Below are 18,871 nucleotides of genomic sequence, written 5' to 3'. Positions count from 1 at the left end.
AGCCTAAAGCTACAAAGAACAAGGTTTAACCCTGCATGAGCTACACAGGTGCATCAGCCACCTGCTACTAACTAGCAAATCAAGTCCCAGCATAGTTATTCACCACTCTCAGTAGCCTCCATAACATCCGTCTCCAGGACTTCATAAAAGTTGCTGGTTTCCGGGCGCGAGTCCGCACCCTTCTCACCTCTTCTTTTCTTGGCAGACTTCCCTCCATGCACCAGTTGAAAGCCATCATAATTTTCATCCTCTGCATTATGTTTCCCACCACCCTCCCTGTTACACAAATCAGTCTCACCTGAGGATGGAAATGGCTCAATGTGAACAGGGTCAGAGGGGTGAACAGACTCCACAGAGTGACTAGGACTCTGCACTCCCTCAATAACTTCCTCCAACTGTCTGAAGGCATCAGAGACTGCAGCCTGAACATCAGGGGGCTTCTGAGGAGCTGCAATGGTCTTCAGAGGGGCCAATCTCCTCACTATTTCCCCCTCTCTCACCACACTACTGAATAAAGGACTTCTCACCCCAGGGCAGTCCTTATAAACATGACCTTCCTCCCGACATAAGTCACATTTCCTGGCTTTAGGACAACTTCCAGCATGGTGGCCAGCAGTATTACAGTTCCTGCACATTTGTCCTTGCACACAGTTCTCCTTTAAATGTCCAAAGGAAAAACAATTCCTGCAGTAGGAAGGCTGACCAGCATAGGACAGGTACCCCCTATAACCTGCAATGGAAAAACTGGCAGGGGGGTGTTTAAAACCCCCAACACAAGTAGGGTCTACTTTTAATTTAACCACAAACTTATAATTGCAGTTAAAAATCCCCAGTACATTCGTCTGTTTCTCTCCACCCTTCACATAGTCACAGTACTTGTGCAAAAAGTTCTTAATAATTTCCACATCTGTGTAAGGATTATGCACATGCACTATCACAGTTTTTCCCGCAGACCAAACAGTGGAGTAATCTTCACCCCAACCAGCAAGGGCTCATTGCTGAGATTCCTTAAGTATTCATACACATGCAAACACCTGCCCTCATCCACAAAGGTTACCTCATAGGAGCCCCTGCGGGGAGACTCATTAACACTGAAGATTTCAGCCTTGTCCACTCCAATCTTCTCCATAATGATGTCTCTCACCAGATAAACCATGTTGTTCTTGGAACTTGCAGGATCCACCTCCATGCGGATAGTATTCTTTACTCCAGCCATTCTTCCAGATGATAATCTGTCGGTACAGGACCACAGTGAAAAAAATCTTCCTCCGGCAAACTGGGTAGACCCAGAGATCGCACCCTCTGGCCAGACCAGAGCAAACTGCACTTGATCTTAGCCAAAAGGCCGAGAAGCGATAACCGTGAAAGGGGCGGGCCCAACAAGGTGCCCTTCATGGGCACTATCACTGCTTGCTGTCAGGGAGGCTGCCAGACAATTTTCCATGCACACTCTGGGCTGGGGGGCAGTCAACCACCAGTACACACAGCAGAACCTAAACCCATACCATTATTGCTAAGCAGCAAGACAGGGGCCCATTGCACTCCCACGGGGCCTTTTTAAATGCAATCCATAACCCGGATTTGCCAGGAACCCTTCTTACTCCTCCTACTTGCATGTGACACTGGGCTTAGGATCTGCATAGGAAACACACACACAAGCACACACCTACCTTTGTTGCCTGCAGATGCCTCCTTGGCTGTCCCCAAACGGTATCAAACCAACACCCACGGGAAGCTGTAAGCATAGAGGACATGCCTGCACCCCAATGGACTTACCTGTGTGGGTTAAACCCGGGTTATTTGACAACCTATGGCGGTGATGGTTCTGCTCAGGCAGAGCAGTGCTGATGCTCCTCATAAAGCTGTCGCTGCTGTGAAGGTTCTAGGTGACATCACAAATCCCTATGGTTACATACACAACAAAGCTGGGTTGTTGTTGTTTACACTCTGCAAGGCCTGTGGAAGTGAGTGACATCATAGCACTGTAGTTCTGAGGGTTCTAGATGGATGCAACAATCTCCTGTTGCTTCTATGAAGGCCATAATAGACGACATCACCAAACAGCTCCATAGTCACATACACAGCAAAGGAGAGATGTTGTTTACACCTAGTGATGTCAGTGGTATTGAGTGACATCACAGCACAGTGCTAAGGCTCCTGGGCCTGGACACAGCAGCGGCTGCAATATCTCAACGGAGAATACGTTTATATATATGTGTGTGTGTGCGCGTATATATATATATATATATATATATATATATATATATATATTTCTCCGCCGAAATCACTTTTAAACCCATTTCCACCTTTTTTTCCCTTCTCTTCCTCTTACTTTTTTTTCACGTTTTTTTACGTTTTTCTCCTTTTCGCCTCTTTTCTGGGCGTATTATTCTTCTTTTTCTTCTTTTTTTTCGTCTAATGCATACCCCATCAGTGCAGCAATGCTTATTCAATACCGCCAGCAGATGGAGACACTGGGGGATAATTTTCTAAGGATTTATACTGATTTTTCCTGTCTGAATTTGTCGCACAGAAAGTTGCAGGCCAAATATGTGTGACATTTCTGCGACTTTAGCTTCTAGAGCATTTTTACAACATTATACATAGGTGCTGAATACATAAAAAGCGACTGTTCAGCGACAGACAAGTCGCATCGGCTGAAAGTAGGCCAGAATGTCAGTCCATGTTGGAGCAGGTTTAGATACAGTCTAAAGTATAGATCTCAAAGTCTGTGCACAGAATTTAGCAAGGGCCTCGCACCTTCTGATGCATCAGGTAGGTGCACAATAGCATAGCCTAACCCTCTGTACTTTGGTCTATATTGATGCGGGACATAGACAGCCAGCTGATGACCAATCCATTAGTGCAATGGATGGCTGGAAGCATTTGTCTTTGCCTTTGCAATACCACAGAAGCAATGCATGGTCAATGTACAGCAATGACACACCTGTGTGAACAGCCAGGAGACCCCCCCCCCCCCCCCATGTTATGTTACATAGTTACATAGTTAGTACGGTCGAAAAAAGACATATGTCCATCAAGTTCAACCAGGGAATTAAGGGGTAGGGGTGTGGCGCGATATTGGGGAAGGGATGAGATTTTATATTTCTTCATAAGCATTAATCTTATTTTGTCAATTAGGAACATTCAGCACCCACCCGCTATCAAGGCAGCTGCCTATCATGTCATGCCCTACCCTGCACAGGTGTGCTGGCTACTCAAATGATCCAATTAAGGAGGCCATTTAGTCAGCAGCAGCAGAAGTCCTGTGCCTGGACGCTCCAACAGCGGCCAGACACAAGCAGAAGCAGAAGCAGCAGCAGCACCACCTTTTGTTTTTTGGCTGCAGCAGCAGCAAGGCCCACAGGGCTGGCTAGCTGGCTAGCCAGCAAGCAGGTAGCAATGAAAGTAGGAATCTTTCTTTTTAACCCTGTAAGGGGGTGGTGCACTGTACCCGAAGATACTGCCATATCGGGTCAATGCATAGGGCGACGGAAGCAAGCTTCGAAATCGGCCCCCGTTCTCAAAAATCCATTTAATATATGGTCCCCAGATAGGGGACGTATCAGATATTAAACTGATAAGAACAGATTTTTTTTTTTTTTTTTTTTTTTTATCTAAAGCCGAGGAACGTGCTTTCGATTCACCCAAAGTGCAAGAAAAAGTGCAAACGTGTTACACAAAAAAAACGTGCACAAAGGATGCGGTCTATCGCAAGCCCTTCTCCGATAGGAGAGAGGCCCCCCAACAAACCTTACCCTTCGCCTCCGGACCAAAAGGTACCTGCGAGGTTCCAGGTTCGATGTCCCTTTTCGCCGAAGCTACTAGGGGACCACAAATGCTCCCGGCATCCCCCTTGGCGTTAGCCAAGGTATCTGCCCGCAGAGCCGATTACGGTAGGTACCCTGCCAAAGCAGGAGTACCCGGGGTGTTTGCAGGGAGGTGCGGAACCTAATGGCCACACACACCTCCCCTAGACCGCCAGGAGGGACACCCAGAAGGGCTACCGCATCCTGACAAATCCTGTGAACACACAACACGCAAAAAGTGACACAGTGAGACAAAAAAGAAATAAATAAGTGAATGTGTGCAGATATACTGCCCGGACATTCGGCCGGATCTATAAAAATTTCTCTGATCCTAGCCAGAAGGCCGGGAATCAAGAGGTGAGTGCCACAAGGTGAAGAGATTATGGTGCCCGTGCGTCAACTCAGTGAGTCTATTCTCCCAGTGAGTTTCGGCACCTCGGGGTCACCACTCCCCGAGGCACAAAAGTACCTCGGCTCTAGACCCTCTCAGCCTCATGGCGAGACCCGGAGGGAACAGGTCACATCGGGGCAGCCGTCGAGCTGATTCCTCAGAACCAGCCCCGGGAAGCCCTGGTACACCTGCATCCTCCATGCAGCACCCATCCCCACCAGCATGAAAACTGATAAGAACAGATACTACACTTGATCTTAGCCAAAAGGCCGAGAAGCGATAACCGTGAAAGGGGCGGGCCCAACAAGGTGCCCTTCATGGGCACTATCACTGCTTGCTGTCAGGGAGGCTGCCAGACAATTTTCCATGCACACTCTGGGCTGGGGGGCAGTCAACCACCAGTACACACAGCAGAACCTAAACCCATACCATTATTGCTAAGCAGCAAGACAGGGGCCCATTGCACTCCCACGGGGCCTTTTTAAATGCAATCCATAACCCGGATTTGCCAGGAACCCTTCTTACTCCTCCTACTTGCATGTGACACTGGGCTTAGGATCTGCATAGGAAACACACACACACAAGCACACACCTACCTTTGTTGCCTGCAGATGCCTCCTTGGCTGTCCCCAAACGGTATCAAACCAACACCCACGGGAAGCTGTAAGCATAGAGGACATGCCTGCACCCCATTGGACTTACCTGTGTGGGTTAAACCCGGGTTATTTGACAACCTATGGCGGTGATGGTTCTGCTCAGGCAGAGCAGTGCTGATGCTCCTCATAAAGCTGTCGCTGCTGTGAAGGTTCTAGGTGACATCACAAATCCCTATGGTTACATACACAACAAAGCTGGGTTGTTGTTGTTTACACTCTGCAAGGCCTGTGGAAGTGAGTGACATCATAGCACTGTAGTTCTGAGGGTTCTAGATGGATGCAACAATCTCCTGTTGCTTCTATGAAGGCCATAATAGACGACATCACCAAACAGCTCCATAGTCACATACACAGCAAAGGAGAGATGTTGTTTACACCTAGTGATGTCAGTGGTATTGAGTGACATCACAGCACAGTGCTAAGGCTCCTGGGCCTGGACACAGCAGCGGCTGCAATATCTCAACGGAGAATACGTTTATATATATGTGTGTGTGTGCGCGTATATATATATATATATATATATATATATATATATATATATATATATTTCTCCGCCGAAATCACTTTTAAACCCATTTCCACCTTTTTTTCCCTTCTCTTCCTCTTACTTTTTTTTCACGTTTTTTTACGTTTTTCTCCTTTTCGCCTCTTTTCTGGGCGTATTATTCTTCTTTTTCTTCTTTTTTTTCGTCTAATGCATACCCCATCAGTGCAGCAATGCTTATTCAATACCGCCAGCAGATGGAGACACTGGGGGATAATTTTCTAAGGATTTATACTGATTTTTCCTGTCTGAATTTGTCGCACAGAAAGTTGCAGGCCAAATATGTGTGACATTTCTGCGACTTTAGCTTCTAGAGCATTTTTACAACATTATACATAGGTGCTGAATACATAAAAAGCGACTGTTCAGCGACAGACAAGTCGCATCGGCTGAAAGTAGGCCAGAATGTCAGTCCATGTTGGAGCAGGTTTAGATACAGTCTAAAGTATAGATCTCAAAGTCTGTGCACAGAATTTAGCAAGGGCCTCGCACCTTCTGATGCATCAGGTAGGTGCACAATAGCATAGCCTAACCCTCTGTACTTTGGTCTATATTGATGCGGGACATAGACAGCCAGCTGATGACCAATCCATTAGTGCAATGGATGGCTGGAAGCATTTGTCTTTGCCTTTGCAATACCACAGAAGCAATGCATGGTCAATGTACAGCAATGACACACCTGTGTGAACAGCCAGGAGACCCCCCCCCATGTTATGTTACATAGTTACATAGTTAGTACGGTCGAAAAAAGACATATGTCCATCAAGTTCAACCAGGGAATTAAGGGGTAGGGGTGTGGCGCGATATTGGGGAAGGGATGAGATTTTATATTTCTTCATAAGCATTAATCTTATTTTGTCAATTAGGAACATTCAGCACCCACCCGCTATCAAGGCAGCTGCCTATCATGTCATGCCCTACCTGCACAGGTGTGCTGGCTACTCAAATGATCCAATTAAGGAGGCCATTTAGTCAGCAGCAGCAGAAGTCCTGTGCCTGGACGCTCCAACAGCGGCCAGACACAAGCAGAAGCAGAAGCAGCAGAAGCAGCAGCAGCACCACCTTTTGTTTTTTGGCTGCAGCAGCAGCAAGGCCCACAGGGCTGGCTAGCTGGCTAGCCAGCAAGCAGGTAGCAATGAAAGTAGGAATCTTTCTTTTTAACCCTGTAAGGGGGTGGTGCACTGTACCCGAAGATACTGCCATATCGGGTCAATGCATAGGGCGACGGAAGCAAGCTTCGAAATCGGCCCCCGTTCTCAAAAATCCATTTAATATATGGTCCCCAGATAGGGGACGTATCAGATATTAAACTGATAAGAACAGATACTACACTTGATCTTAGCCAAAAGGCCGAGAAGCGATAACCGTGAAAGGGGCGGGCCCAACAAGGTGCCCTTCATGGGCACTATCACTGCTTGCTGTCAGGGAGGCTGCCAGACAATTTTCCATGCACACTCTGGGCTGGGGGGCAGTCAACCACCAGTACACACAGCAGAACCTAAACCCATACCATTATTGCTAAGCAGCAAGACAGGGGCCCATTGCACTCCCACGGGGCCTTTTTAAATGCAATCCATAACCCGGATTTGCCAGGAACCCTTCTTACTCCTCCTACTTGCATGTGACACTGGGCTTAGGATCTGCATAGGAAACACACACACAAGCACACACCTACCTTTGTTGCCTGCAGATGCCTCCTTGGCTGTCCCCAAACGGTATCAAACCAACACCCACGGGAAGCTGTAAGCATAGAGGACATGCCTGCACCCCATTGGACTTACCTGTGTGGGTTAAACCCGGGTTATTTGACAACCTATGGCGGTGATGGTTCTGCTCAGGCAGAGCAGTGCTGATGCTCCTCATAAAGCTGTCGCTGCTGTGAAGGTTCTAGGTGACATCACAAATCCCTATGGTTACATACACAACAAAGCTGGGTTGTTGTTGTTTACACTCTGCAAGGCCTGTGGAAGTGAGTGACATCATAGCACTGTAGTTCTGAGGGTTCTAGATGGATGCAACAATCTCCTGTTGCTTCTATGAAGGCCATAATAGACGACATCACCAAACAGCTCCATAGTCACATACACAGCAAAGGAGAGATGTTGTTTACACCTAGTGATGTCAGTGGTATTGAGTGACATCACAGCACAGTGCTAAGGCTCCTGGGCCTGGACACAGCAGCGGCTGCAATATCTCAACGGAGAATAAGTTTATATATATGTGTGTGTGTGCGCGTATATATATATATATATATATATTTCTCCGCCGAAATCACTTTTAAACCCATTTCCACCTTTTTTTCCCTTCTCTTCCTCTTACTTTTTTTTCACGTTTTTTTACGTTTTTCTCCTTTTCGCCTCTTTTCTGGGCGTATTATTCTTCTTTTTCTTCTTTTTTTTCGTCTAATGCATACCCCATCAGTGCAGCAATGCTTATTCAATACCGCCAGCAGATGGAGACACTGGGGGATAATTTTCTAAGGATTTATACTGATTTTTCCTGTCTGAATTTGTCGCACAGAAAGTTGCAGGCCAAATATGTGTGACATTTCTGCGACTTTAGCTTCTAGAGCATTTTTACAACATTATACATAGGTGCTGAATACATAAAAAGCGACTGTTCAGCGACAGACAAGTCGCATCGGCTGAAAGTAGGCCAGAATGTCAGTCCATGTTGGAGCAGGTTTAGATACAGTCTAAAGTATAGATCTCAAAGTCTGTGCACAGAATTTAGCAAGGGCCTCGCACCTTCTGATGCATCAGGTAGGTGCACAAGAGCATAGCCTAACCCTCTGTACTTTGGTCTATATTGATGCGGGACATAGACAGCCAGCTGATGACCAATCCATTAGTGCAATGGATGGCTGGAAGCATTTGTCTTTGCCTTTGCAATACCACAGAAGCAATGCATGGTCAATGTACAGCAATGACACACCTGTGTGAACAGCCAGGAGACCCCCCCCCCCCCCATGTTATGTTACATAGTTACATAGTTAGTACGGTCGAAAAAAGACATATGTCCATCAAGTTCAACCAGGGAATTAAGGGGTAGGGGTGTGGCGCGATATTGGGGAAGGGATGAGATTTTATATTTCTTCATAAGCATTAATCTTATTTTGTCAATTAGGAACATTCAGCACCCACCCGCTATCAAGGCAGCTGCCTATCATGTCATGCCCTACCTGCACAGGTGTGCTGGCTACTCAAATGATCCAATTAAGGAGGCCATTTAGTCAGCAGCAGCAGAAGTCCTGTGCCTGGACGCTCCAACAGCGGCCAGACACAAGCAGAAGCAGAAGCAGCAGAAGCAGCAGCAGCACCACCTTTTGTTTTTTGGCTGCAGCAGCAGCAAGGCCCACAGGGCTGGCTAGCTGGCTAGCCAGCAAGCAGGTAGCAATGAAAGTAGGAATCTTTCTTTTTAACCCTGTAAGGGGGTGGTGCACTGTACCCGAAGATACTGCCATATCGGGTCAATGCATAGGGCGACGGAAGCAAGCTTCGAAATCGGCCCCCGTTCTCAAAAATCCATTTAATATATGGTCCCCAGATAGGGGACGTATCAGATATTAAACTGATAAGAACAGATACTACACTTGATCTTAGCCAAAAGGCCGAGAAGCGATAACCGTGAAAGGGGCGGGCCCAACAAGGTGCCCTTCATGGGCACTATCACTGCTTGCTGTCAGGGAGGCTGCCAGACAATTTTCCATGCACACTCTGGGCTGGGGGGCAGTCAACCACCAGTACACACAGCAGAACCTAAACCCATACCATTATTGCTAAGCAGCAAGACAGGGGCCCATTGCACTCCCACGGGGCCTTTTTAAATGCAATCCATAACCCGGATTTGCCAGGAACCCTTCTTACTCCTCCTACTTGCATGTGACACTGGGCTTAGGATCTGCATAGGAAACACACACACAAGCACACACCTACCTTTGTTGCCTGCAGATGCCTCCTTGGCTGTCCCCAAACGGTATCAAACCAACACCCACGGGAAGCTGTAAGCATAGAGGACATGCCTGCACCCCATTGGACTTACCTGTGTGGGTTAAACCCGGGTTATTTGACAACCTATGGCGGTGATGGTTCTGCTCAGGCAGAGCAGTGCTGATGCTCCTCATAAAGCTGTCGCTGCTGTGAAGGTTCTAGGTGACATCACAAATCCCTATGGTTACATACACAACAAAGCTGGGTTGTTGTTGTTTACACTCTGCAAGGCCTGTGGAAGTGAGTGACATCATAGCACTGTAGTTCTGAGGGTTCTAGATGGATGCAACAATCTCCTGTTGCTTCTATGAAGGCCATAATAGACGACATCACCAAACAGCTCCATAGTCACATACACAGCAAAGGAGAGATGTTGTTTACACCTAGTGATGTCAGTGGTATTGAGTGACATCACAGCACAGTGCTAAGGCTCCTGGGCCTGGACACAGCAGCGGCTGCAATATCTCAACGGAGAATACGTTTATATATATGTGTGTGTGTGCGCGTATATATATATATATATATATATATATATATATATATATATATATATATTTCTCCGCCGAAATCACTTTTAAACCCATTTCCACCTTTTTTTCCCTTCTCTTCCTCTTACTTTTTTTTCACGTTTTTTTACGTTTTTCTCCTTTTCGCCTCTTTTCTGGGCGTATTATTCTTCTTTTTCTTCTTTTTTTTCGTCTAATGCATACCCCATCAGTGCAGCAATGCTTATTCAATACCGCCAGCAGATGGAGACACTGGGGGATAATTTTCTAAGGATTTATACTGATTTTTCCTGTCTGAATTTGTCGCACAGAAAGTTGCAGGCCAAATATGTGTGACATTTCTGCGACTTTAGCTTCTAGAGCATTTTTACAACATTATACATAGGTGCTGAATACATAAAAAGCGACTGTTCAGCGACAGACAAGTCGCATCGGCTGAAAGTAGGCCAGAATGTCAGTCCATGTTGGAGCAGGTTTAGATACAGTCTAAAGTATAGATCTCAAAGTCTGTGCACAGAATTTAGCAAGGGCCTCGCACCTTCTGATGCATCAGGTAGGTGCACAATAGCATAGCCTAACCCTCTGTACTTTGGTCTATATTGATGCGGGACATAGACAGCCAGCTGATGACCAATCCATTAGTGCAATGGATGGCTGGAAGCATTTGTCTTTGCCTTTGCAATACCACAGAAGCAATGCATGGTCAATGTACAGCAATGACACACCTGTGTGAACAGCCAGGAGACCCCCCCCCCCCCCATGTTATGTTACATAGTTACATAGTTAGTACGGTCGAAAAAAGACATATGTCCATCAAGTTCAACCAGGGAATTAAGGGGTAGGGGTGTGGCGCGATATTGGGGAAGGGATGAGATTTTATATTTCTTCATAAGCATTAATCTTATTTTGTCAATTAGGAACATTCAGCACCCACCCGCTATCAAGGCAGCTGCCTATCATGTCATGCCCTACCTGCACAGGTGTGCTGGCTACTCAAATGATCCAATTAAGCAGGCCATTTAGTCAGCAGCAGCAGAAGTCCTGTGCCTGGACGCTCCAACAGCGGCCAGACACAAGCAGAAGCAGAAGCAGCAGAAGCAGCAGCAGCACCACCTTTTGTTTTTTGGCTGCAGCAGCAGCAAGGCCCACAGGGCTGGCTAGCCAGCAAGCAGGTAGCAATGAAAGTAGGAATCTTTCTTTTTAACCCTGTAAGGGGGTGGTGCACTGTACCCGAAGATACTGCCATATCGGGTCAATGCATAGGGCGACGGAAGCAAGCTTCGAAATCGGCCCCCGTTCTCAAAAATCCATTTAATATATGGTCCCCAGATAGGGGACGTATCAGATATTAAACTGATAAGAACAGATTTTTTTTTTTAGTTAACCCTCAGAACTCCATCAGAGCTCTAAGATCTTATTTGAGCTTGATTTTTTGTTCATCATCAGGAAAACCCGTTTTTCTTTATTTCTTTATCTCTTTTTTTTTTTTTTTTTTTAAACAATAAAAGAAACCATATTTAAAACATAAAAAAATTATCAAACCAAAACTAACCATACTATAATTCTATAATTTCTTAAAGAAAAATTACCCAAATGTCATTCCTCTTCTCCATGCAAAGACCATCAAGAAGTCTAAGAAACCACAAGTTATAGATCCACTCAGCATCTCACTTTTGGCTGGAATCGCCAGCCACGCTGGAACCTTGTATGTTTCCACAAATCTATCTATATCTGCGTGAAAGGAACAATAGACTTTATCCCTTGCTTCATTGACTTTGATTCCCAATCTTTCTTTCAGATTTCCCAAATCCTCGTCAAAGGCTTTTTTTTCTTTTTTTGACACACTCTTGAAGACAACATCAAGAGAGCCTCCATACTCTACCGATACATATTCTTCTTCATTTTCTTTCCTTTTCTTCTCCTCCATCACTTTCCTGGTTGGAGTTTCCTCCTCTTCAGGTTCTTCCCTCACATCAGTTTCCTCCTCCCTACTTCGTTTCATAACCTCCTTTTTCTTCTTCTTCTTCTTAGGACACATTACTGCCAGGTGTCCCTCATCACCACATAGATGACACTTTTTCTTCACCTTACATGCTTCTGGCTCATGGCCTTCTTCTTGGCATTTATAGCACCAAACAATATCACAAAAATCTTTCCTATGGCCATACCTTTTACACTTTCGACAAAAGTCGTCCATGCCTGAAAAGAACAGGTCCCCATTTACTGGGCCAATCTTAAAACGCCCTGGGGGATAAATTAGCTTTCCATCAGGTGTTTTCTGAAACTTCACTTGAAATTTCCACTTTGTCGTCCAAAGTCCATATTGATTATAGATCTTGCCTTTTGGCTTCACCTCCTCACAGAATCTAGAAAGGAACAGAACAATCTCTTCTTCTGTGATATACGGACTGTACATCCTCACAGTTATAAGTCTTTCCCGAGTCGGGAAATGGGGAGTAATCTCTACCCCTCCCAACTTAGGGTGCGACTTCCACAGCAATGCTTTATTGCAGAACACACCATAGTCCTCCTCCGAAACCAGAACCACATCATAGACTCCATTTCTTGGAAATTCCAGCATCGATAATATCTGGTCCTTCCTCAGCTCAAAAAACTGGAACAAAATCTCCTCCACCACGAAGAATAAACCTCTCTCCTTCTTTCCAGCATCCAAAAGAGTAATTCGGACTCCATTTCGTAGTCTGGCGTAGCTAGGTACACCTCCAGCAGGCTCTCCTTTCTTGCCAGCCTCCTCCATCGCAGAAAAAACACCTCCCCTACTGCAGGCAGGTAGGTAGGTAGGTGGTGATCGCTCCTCGTTGCCCGGGGACTAAGCCGCCACCCTGATGTCAGCAAGGGGGTTTAGTCCCACCATATAGATGGGACGATCCCCCAGGGAAAAGGAGCGGGTACCCCGGGCTCCTTCCAGCCAGATCAAGCAAGCATATACTACACTTGATCTTAGCCAAAAGGCCGAGAAGCGATAACCGTGAAAGGGGCGGGCCCAACAAGGTGCCCTTCATGGGCACTATCACTGCTTGCTGTCAGGGAGGCTGCCAGACAATTTTCCATGCACACTCTGGGCTGGGGGGCAGTCAACCACCAGTACACACAGCAGAACCTAAACCCATACCATTATTGCTAAGCAGCAAGACAGGGGCCCATTGCACTCCCACGGGGCCTTTTTAAATGCAATCCATAACCCGGATTTGCCAGGAACCCTTCTTACTCCTCCTACTTGCATGTGACACTGGGCTTAGGATCTGCATAGGAAACACACACACAAGCACACACCTACCTTTGTTGCCTGCAGATGCCTCCTTGGCTGTCCCCAAACGGTATCAAACCAACACCCACGGGAAGCTGTAAGCATAGAGGACATGCCTGCACCCCATTGGACTTACCTGTGTGGGTTAATCCCGGGTTATTTGACAACCTATGGCGGTGATGGTTCTGCTCAGGCAGAGCAGTGCTGATGCTCCTCATAAAGCTGTCGCTGCTGTGAAGGTTCTAGGTGACATCACAAATCCCTATGGTTACATACACAACAAAGCTGGGTTGTTGTTGTTTACACTCTGCAAGGCCTGTGGAAGTGAGTGACATCATAGCACTGTAGTTCTGAGGGTTCTAGATGGATGCAACAATCTCCTGTTGCTTCTATGAAGGCCATAATAGACGACATCACCAAACAGCTCCATAGTCACATACACAGCAAAGGAGAGATGTTGTTTACACCTAGTGATGTCAGTGGTATTGAGTGACATCACAGCACAGTGCTAAGGCTCCTGGGCCTGGACACAGCAGCGGCTGCAATATCTCAACGGAGAATACGTTTATATATATGTGTGTGTGTGCGCGTATATATATATATATATATATATATATATATATATATATATATATATATATATATATTTCTCCGCCGAAATCACTTTTAAACCCATTTCCACCTTTTTTTCCCTTCTCTTCCTCTTACTTTTTTTTCACGTTTTTTTACGTTTTTCTCCTTTTCGCCTCTTTTCTGGGCGTATTATTCTTCTTTTTCTTCTTTTTTTTCGTCTAATGCATACCCCATCAGTGCAGCAATGCTTATTCAATACCGCCAGCAGATGGAGACACTGGGGGATAATTTTCTAAGGATTTATACTGATTTTTCCTGTCTGAATTTGTCGCACAGAAAGTTGCAGGCCAAATATGTGTGACATTTCTGCGACTTTAGCTTCTAGAGCATTTTTACAACATTATACATAGGTGCTGAATGCATAAAAAGCGACTGTTCAGCGACAGACAAGTCGCATCGGCTGAAAGTAGGCCAGAATGTCAGTCCATGTTGGAGCAGGTTTAGATACAGTCTAAAGTATAGATCTCAAAGTCTGTGCACAGAATTTAGCAAGGGCCTCGCACCTTCTGATGCATCAGGTAGGTGCACAATAGCATAGCCTAACCCTCTGTACTTTGGTCTATATTGATGCGGGACATAGACAGCCAGCTGATGACCAATCCATTAGTGCAATGGATGGCTGGAAGCATTTGTCTTTGCCTTTGCAATACCACAGAAGCAATGCATGGTCAATGTACAGCAATGACACACCTGTGTGAACAGCCAGGAGACCCCCCCCCCCCCCCCATGTTATGTTACATAGTTACATAGTTAGTACGGTCGAAAAAAGACATATGTCCATCAAGTTCAACCAGGGAATTAAGGGGTAGGGGTGTGGCGCGATATTGGGGAAGGGATGAGATTTTATATTTCTTCATAAGCATTAATCTTATTTTGTCAATTAGGAACATTCAGCACCCACCCGCTATCAAGGCAGCTGCCTATCATGTCATGCCCTACCTGCACAGGTGTGCTGGCTACTCAAATGATCCAATTAAGGAGGCCATTTAGTCAGCAGCAGCAGAAGTCCTGTGCCTGGACGCTCCAACAGCGGCCAGACACAAGCAGAAGCAGAAGCAGCAGAAGCAGCAGAAGCAGCAGCAGCACCACCTTTTGTTTTTTGGCTGCAGCAGCAGCAAGGCCCACAGGGCTGGCTAGCTGGCTAGCCAGCAAGCAGGTAGCAATGAAAGTAGGAATCTTTCTTTTTAACCCTGTAAGGGGGTGGTGCACTGTACCCGAAGATACTGCCATATCGGGTCAATGCATAGGGCGACGGAAGCAAGCTTCGAAATCGGCCCCCGTTCTCAAAAATCCATTTAATATATGGTCCCCAGATAGGGGACGTATCAGATATTAAACTGATAAGAACAGATACTACACTTGATCTTAGCCAAAAGGCCGAGAAGCGATAACCGTGAAAGGGGCGGGCCCAACAAGGTGCCCTTCATGGGCACTATCACTGCTTGCTGTCAGGGAGGCTGCCAGACAATTTTCCATGCACACTCTGGGCTGGGGGGCAGTCAACCACCAGTACACACAGCAGAACCTAAACCCATACCATTATTGCTAAGCAGCAAGACAGGGGCCCATTGCACTCCCACGGGGCCTTTTTAAATGCAATCCATAACCCGGATTTGCCAGGAACCCTTCTTACTCCTCCTACTTGCATGTGACACTGGGCTTAGGATCTGCATAGGAAACACACACACAAGCACACACCTACCTTTGTTGCCTGCAGATGCCTCCTTGGCTGTCCCCAAACGGTATCAAACCAACACCCACGGGAAGCTGTAAGCATAGAGGACATGCCTGCACCCCATTGGACTTACCTGTGTGGGTTAAACCCGGGTTATTTGACAACCTATGGCGGTGATGGTTCTGCTCAGGCAGAGCAGTGCTGATGCTCCTCATAAAGCTGTCGCTGCTGTGAAGGTTCTAGGTGACATCACAAATCCCTATGGTTACATACACAACAAAGCTGGGTTGTTGTTGTTTACACTCTGCAAGGCCTGTGGAAGTGAGTGACATCATAGCACTGTAGTTCTGAGGGTTCTAGATGGATGCAACAATCTCCTGTTGCTTCTATGAAGGCCATAATAGACGACATCACCAAACAGCTCCATAGTCACATACACAGCAAAGGAGAGATGTTGTTTACACCTAGTGATGTCAGTGGTATTGAGTGACATCACAGCACAGTGCTAAGGCTCCTGGGCCTGGACACAGCAGCGGCTGCAATATCTCAACGGAGAATACGTTTATATATATGTGTGTGTGTGCGCGTATATATATATATATATATATATTTCTCCGCCGAAATCACTTTTAAACCCATTTCCACCTTTTTTTCCCTTCTCTTCCTCTTACTTTTTTTTCACGTTTTTTTACGTTTTTCTCCTTTTCGCCTCTTTTCTGGGCGTATTATTCTTCTTTTTCTTCTTTTTTTTCGTCTAATGCATACCCCATCAGTGCAGCAATGCTTATTCAATACCGCCAGCAGATGGAGACACTGGGGGATAATTTTCTAAGGATTTATACTGATTTTTCCTGTCTGAATTTGTCGCACAGAAAGTTGCAGGCCAAATATGTGTGACATTTCTGCGACTTTAGCTTCTAGAGCATTTTTACAACATTATACATAGGTGCTGAATACATAAAAAGCGACTGTTCAGCGACAGACAAGTCGCATCGGCTGAAAGTAGGCCAGAATGTCAGTCCATGTTGGAGCAGGTTTAGATACAGTCTAAAGTATAGATCTCAAAGTCTGTGCACAGAATTTAGCAAGGGCCTCGCACCTTCTGATGCATCAGGTAGGTGCACAATAGCATAGCCTAACCCTCTGTACTTTGGTCTATATTGATGCGGGACATAGACAGCCAGCTGATGACCAATCCATTAGTGCAATGGATGGCTGGAAGCATTTGTCTTTGCCTTTGCAATACCACAGAAGCAATGCATGGTCAATGTACAGCAATGACACACCTGTGAACAGCCAGGAGACCCCCCCCCCCCCATGTTATGTTACATAGTTACATAGTTAGTACGGTCGAAAAAAGACATATGTCCATCAAGTTCAACCAGGGAATTAAGGGGTAGGGGTGTGGCGCGATATTGGGGAAGGGATGAGATTTTATATTTCTTCATAGGCATTAATCTTATTTTGTCAATTAGGAACATTCAGCACCCACCCGCTATCAAGGCAGCTGCCTATCATGTCATGCCCTACCTGCACAGGTGTGCTGGCTACTCAAATGATCCAATTAAGGAGGCCATTTAGTCAGCAGCAGCAGAAGTCCTGTGCCTGGACGCTCCAACAGCGGCCAGACACAAGCAGAAGCAGAAGCAGCAGAAGCAGCAGAAGCAGCAGCAGCACCACCTTTTGTTTTTTGGCTGCAGCAGCAGCAAGGCCCACAGGGCTGGCTAGCTGGCTAGCCAGCAAGCAGGTAGCAATGAAAGTAGGAATCTTTCTTTTTAACCCTGTAAGGGGGTGGTGCACTGTACCCGAAGATACTGCCATATCGGGTCAATGCATAGGGCGACGGAAGCAAGCTTCGAAATCGGCCCCCGTTCTCAAAAATCCATTTAATATATGGTCCCCAGATAGGGGACGTATCAGATATTAAACTGATAAGAACAGATACTACACTTGATCTTAGCCAAAAGGCCGAGAAGCGATAACCGTGAAAGGGGCGGGCCCAACAAGGTGCCCTTCATGGGCACTATCACTGCTTGCTGTCAGGGAGGCTGCCAGACAATTTTCCATGCACACTCTGGGCTGGGGGGCAGTCAACCACCAGTACACACAGCAGAACCTAAACCCATACCATTATTGCTAAGCAGCAAGACAGGGGCCCATTGCACTCCCACGGGGCCTTTTTAAATGCAATCCATAACCCGGATTTGCCAGGAACCCTTCTTACTCCTCCTACTTGCATGTGACACTGGGCTTAGGATCTGCATAGGAAACACACACACAAGCACACACCTACCTTTGTTGCCTGCAGATGCCTCCTTGGCTGTCCCCAAACGGTATCAAACCAACACCCACGGGAAGCTGTAAGCATAGAGGACATGCCTGCACCCCATTGGACTTACCTGTGTGGGTTAATCCCGGGTTATTTGACAACCTATGGCGGTGATGGTTCTGCTCAGGCAGAGCAGTGCTGATGCTCCTCATAAAGCTGTCGCTGCTGTGAAGGTTCTAGGTGACATCACAAATCCCTATGGTTACATACACAACAAAGCTGGGTTGTTGTTGTTTACACTCTGCAAGGCCTGTGGAAGTGAGTGACATCATAGCACTGTAGTTCTGAGGGTTCTAGATGGATGCAACAATCTCCTGTTGCTTCTATGAAGGCCATAATAGACGACATCACCAAACAGCTCCATAGTCACATACACAGCAAAGGAGAGATGTTGTTTACACCTAGTGATGTCAGTGGTATTGAGTGACATCACAGCACAGTGCTAAGGCTCCTGGGCCTGGACACAGCAGCGGCTGCAATATCTCAACGGAGAATACGTTTATATATATGTGTGTGTGTGCGCGTATATATATATATATATATATATATATATATATATATATATATATATATATATATTTCTCCGCCGAAATCACTTTTAAACCCATTTCCACCTTTTTTTCCCTTCTCTTCCTCTTACTTTTTTTTCACGTTTTTTTACGTTTTTCTCCTTTTCGCCTCTTTTCTGGGCGTATTATTCTTCTTTTTCTTCTTTTTTTTCGTCTAATGCATACCCCATCAGTGCAGCAATGCTTATTCAATACCGCCAGCAGATGGAGACACTGGGGGATAATTTTCTAAGGATTTATACTGATTTTTCCTGTCTGTATTTGTCGCACAGAAAGTTGCAGGCCAAATATGTGTGACATTTCTGCGACTTTAGCTTCTAGAGCATTTTTACAACATTATACATAGGTGCTGAATACATAAAAAGCGACTGTTCAGCGACAGACAAGTCGCATCGGCTGAAAGTAGGCCAGAATGTCAGTCCATGTTGGAGCAGGTTTAGATACAGTCTAAAGTATAGATCTCAAAGTCTGTGCACAGAATTTAGCAAGGGCCTCGCACCTT

The 18,871-nt window shown here is 46.0% G+C and overlaps 6 non-coding genes and 2 pseudogenes across 6 annotated transcripts; all 8 read right to left on the bottom strand.

Annotated features, from left to right (window-relative positions):
• Nucleotides 1-3,438: 3,438 nt before the first annotated feature.
• LOC130340431 (U2 spliceosomal RNA) lies at nucleotides 3,439-3,628 on the bottom strand. Its single transcript, XR_008880542.1, has one exon. It is a non-coding gene; the product is annotated as a U2 spliceosomal RNA (small nuclear RNA).
• A 693-nt stretch (nucleotides 3,629-4,321) lies between these two features.
• LOC130340438 (U2 spliceosomal RNA) lies at nucleotides 4,322-4,481 on the bottom strand (annotated as a pseudogene).
• A 2,090-nt stretch (nucleotides 4,482-6,571) lies between these two features.
• On the bottom strand, nucleotides 6,572-6,762 carry LOC130340477 (U2 spliceosomal RNA). The gene has a single exon (XR_008880578.1). It is a non-coding gene; the product is annotated as a U2 spliceosomal RNA (small nuclear RNA).
• A 2,069-nt stretch (nucleotides 6,763-8,831) lies between these two features.
• On the bottom strand, nucleotides 8,832-9,022 carry LOC130340476 (U2 spliceosomal RNA). Its single transcript, XR_008880577.1, has one exon. It is a non-coding gene; the product is annotated as a U2 spliceosomal RNA (small nuclear RNA).
• Nucleotides 9,023-11,109: 2,087 nt separating this feature from the next.
• On the bottom strand, nucleotides 11,110-11,294 carry LOC130340430 (U2 spliceosomal RNA). Its single transcript, XR_008880541.1, has one exon. It is a non-coding gene; the product is annotated as a U2 spliceosomal RNA (small nuclear RNA).
• Nucleotides 11,295-12,744: 1,450 nt separating this feature from the next.
• Nucleotides 12,745-12,880, bottom strand: LOC130340441 (U2 spliceosomal RNA; annotated as a pseudogene).
• A 2,114-nt stretch (nucleotides 12,881-14,994) lies between these two features.
• LOC130340474 (U2 spliceosomal RNA) lies at nucleotides 14,995-15,185 on the bottom strand. Its single transcript, XR_008880575.1, has one exon. It is a non-coding gene; the product is annotated as a U2 spliceosomal RNA (small nuclear RNA).
• Nucleotides 15,186-17,260: 2,075 nt separating this feature from the next.
• LOC130340473 (U2 spliceosomal RNA) lies at nucleotides 17,261-17,451 on the bottom strand. The gene has a single exon (XR_008880574.1). It is a non-coding gene; the product is annotated as a U2 spliceosomal RNA (small nuclear RNA).
• Between the last annotated feature and the right edge of the window lie 1,420 nt (nucleotides 17,452-18,871).

The sequence above is a fragment of the Hyla sarda genome, unplaced genomic scaffold (assembly GCF_029499605.1).
Source record: "Hyla sarda isolate aHylSar1 unplaced genomic scaffold, aHylSar1.hap1 scaffold_591, whole genome shotgun sequence".
Lineage (NCBI taxonomy): Eukaryota > Metazoa > Chordata > Amphibia > Anura > Hylidae > Hyla > Hyla sarda.
Note: the sequence above shows the minus strand (reverse complement) of the source record. Positions and strands in the feature narration are given on the sequence as shown.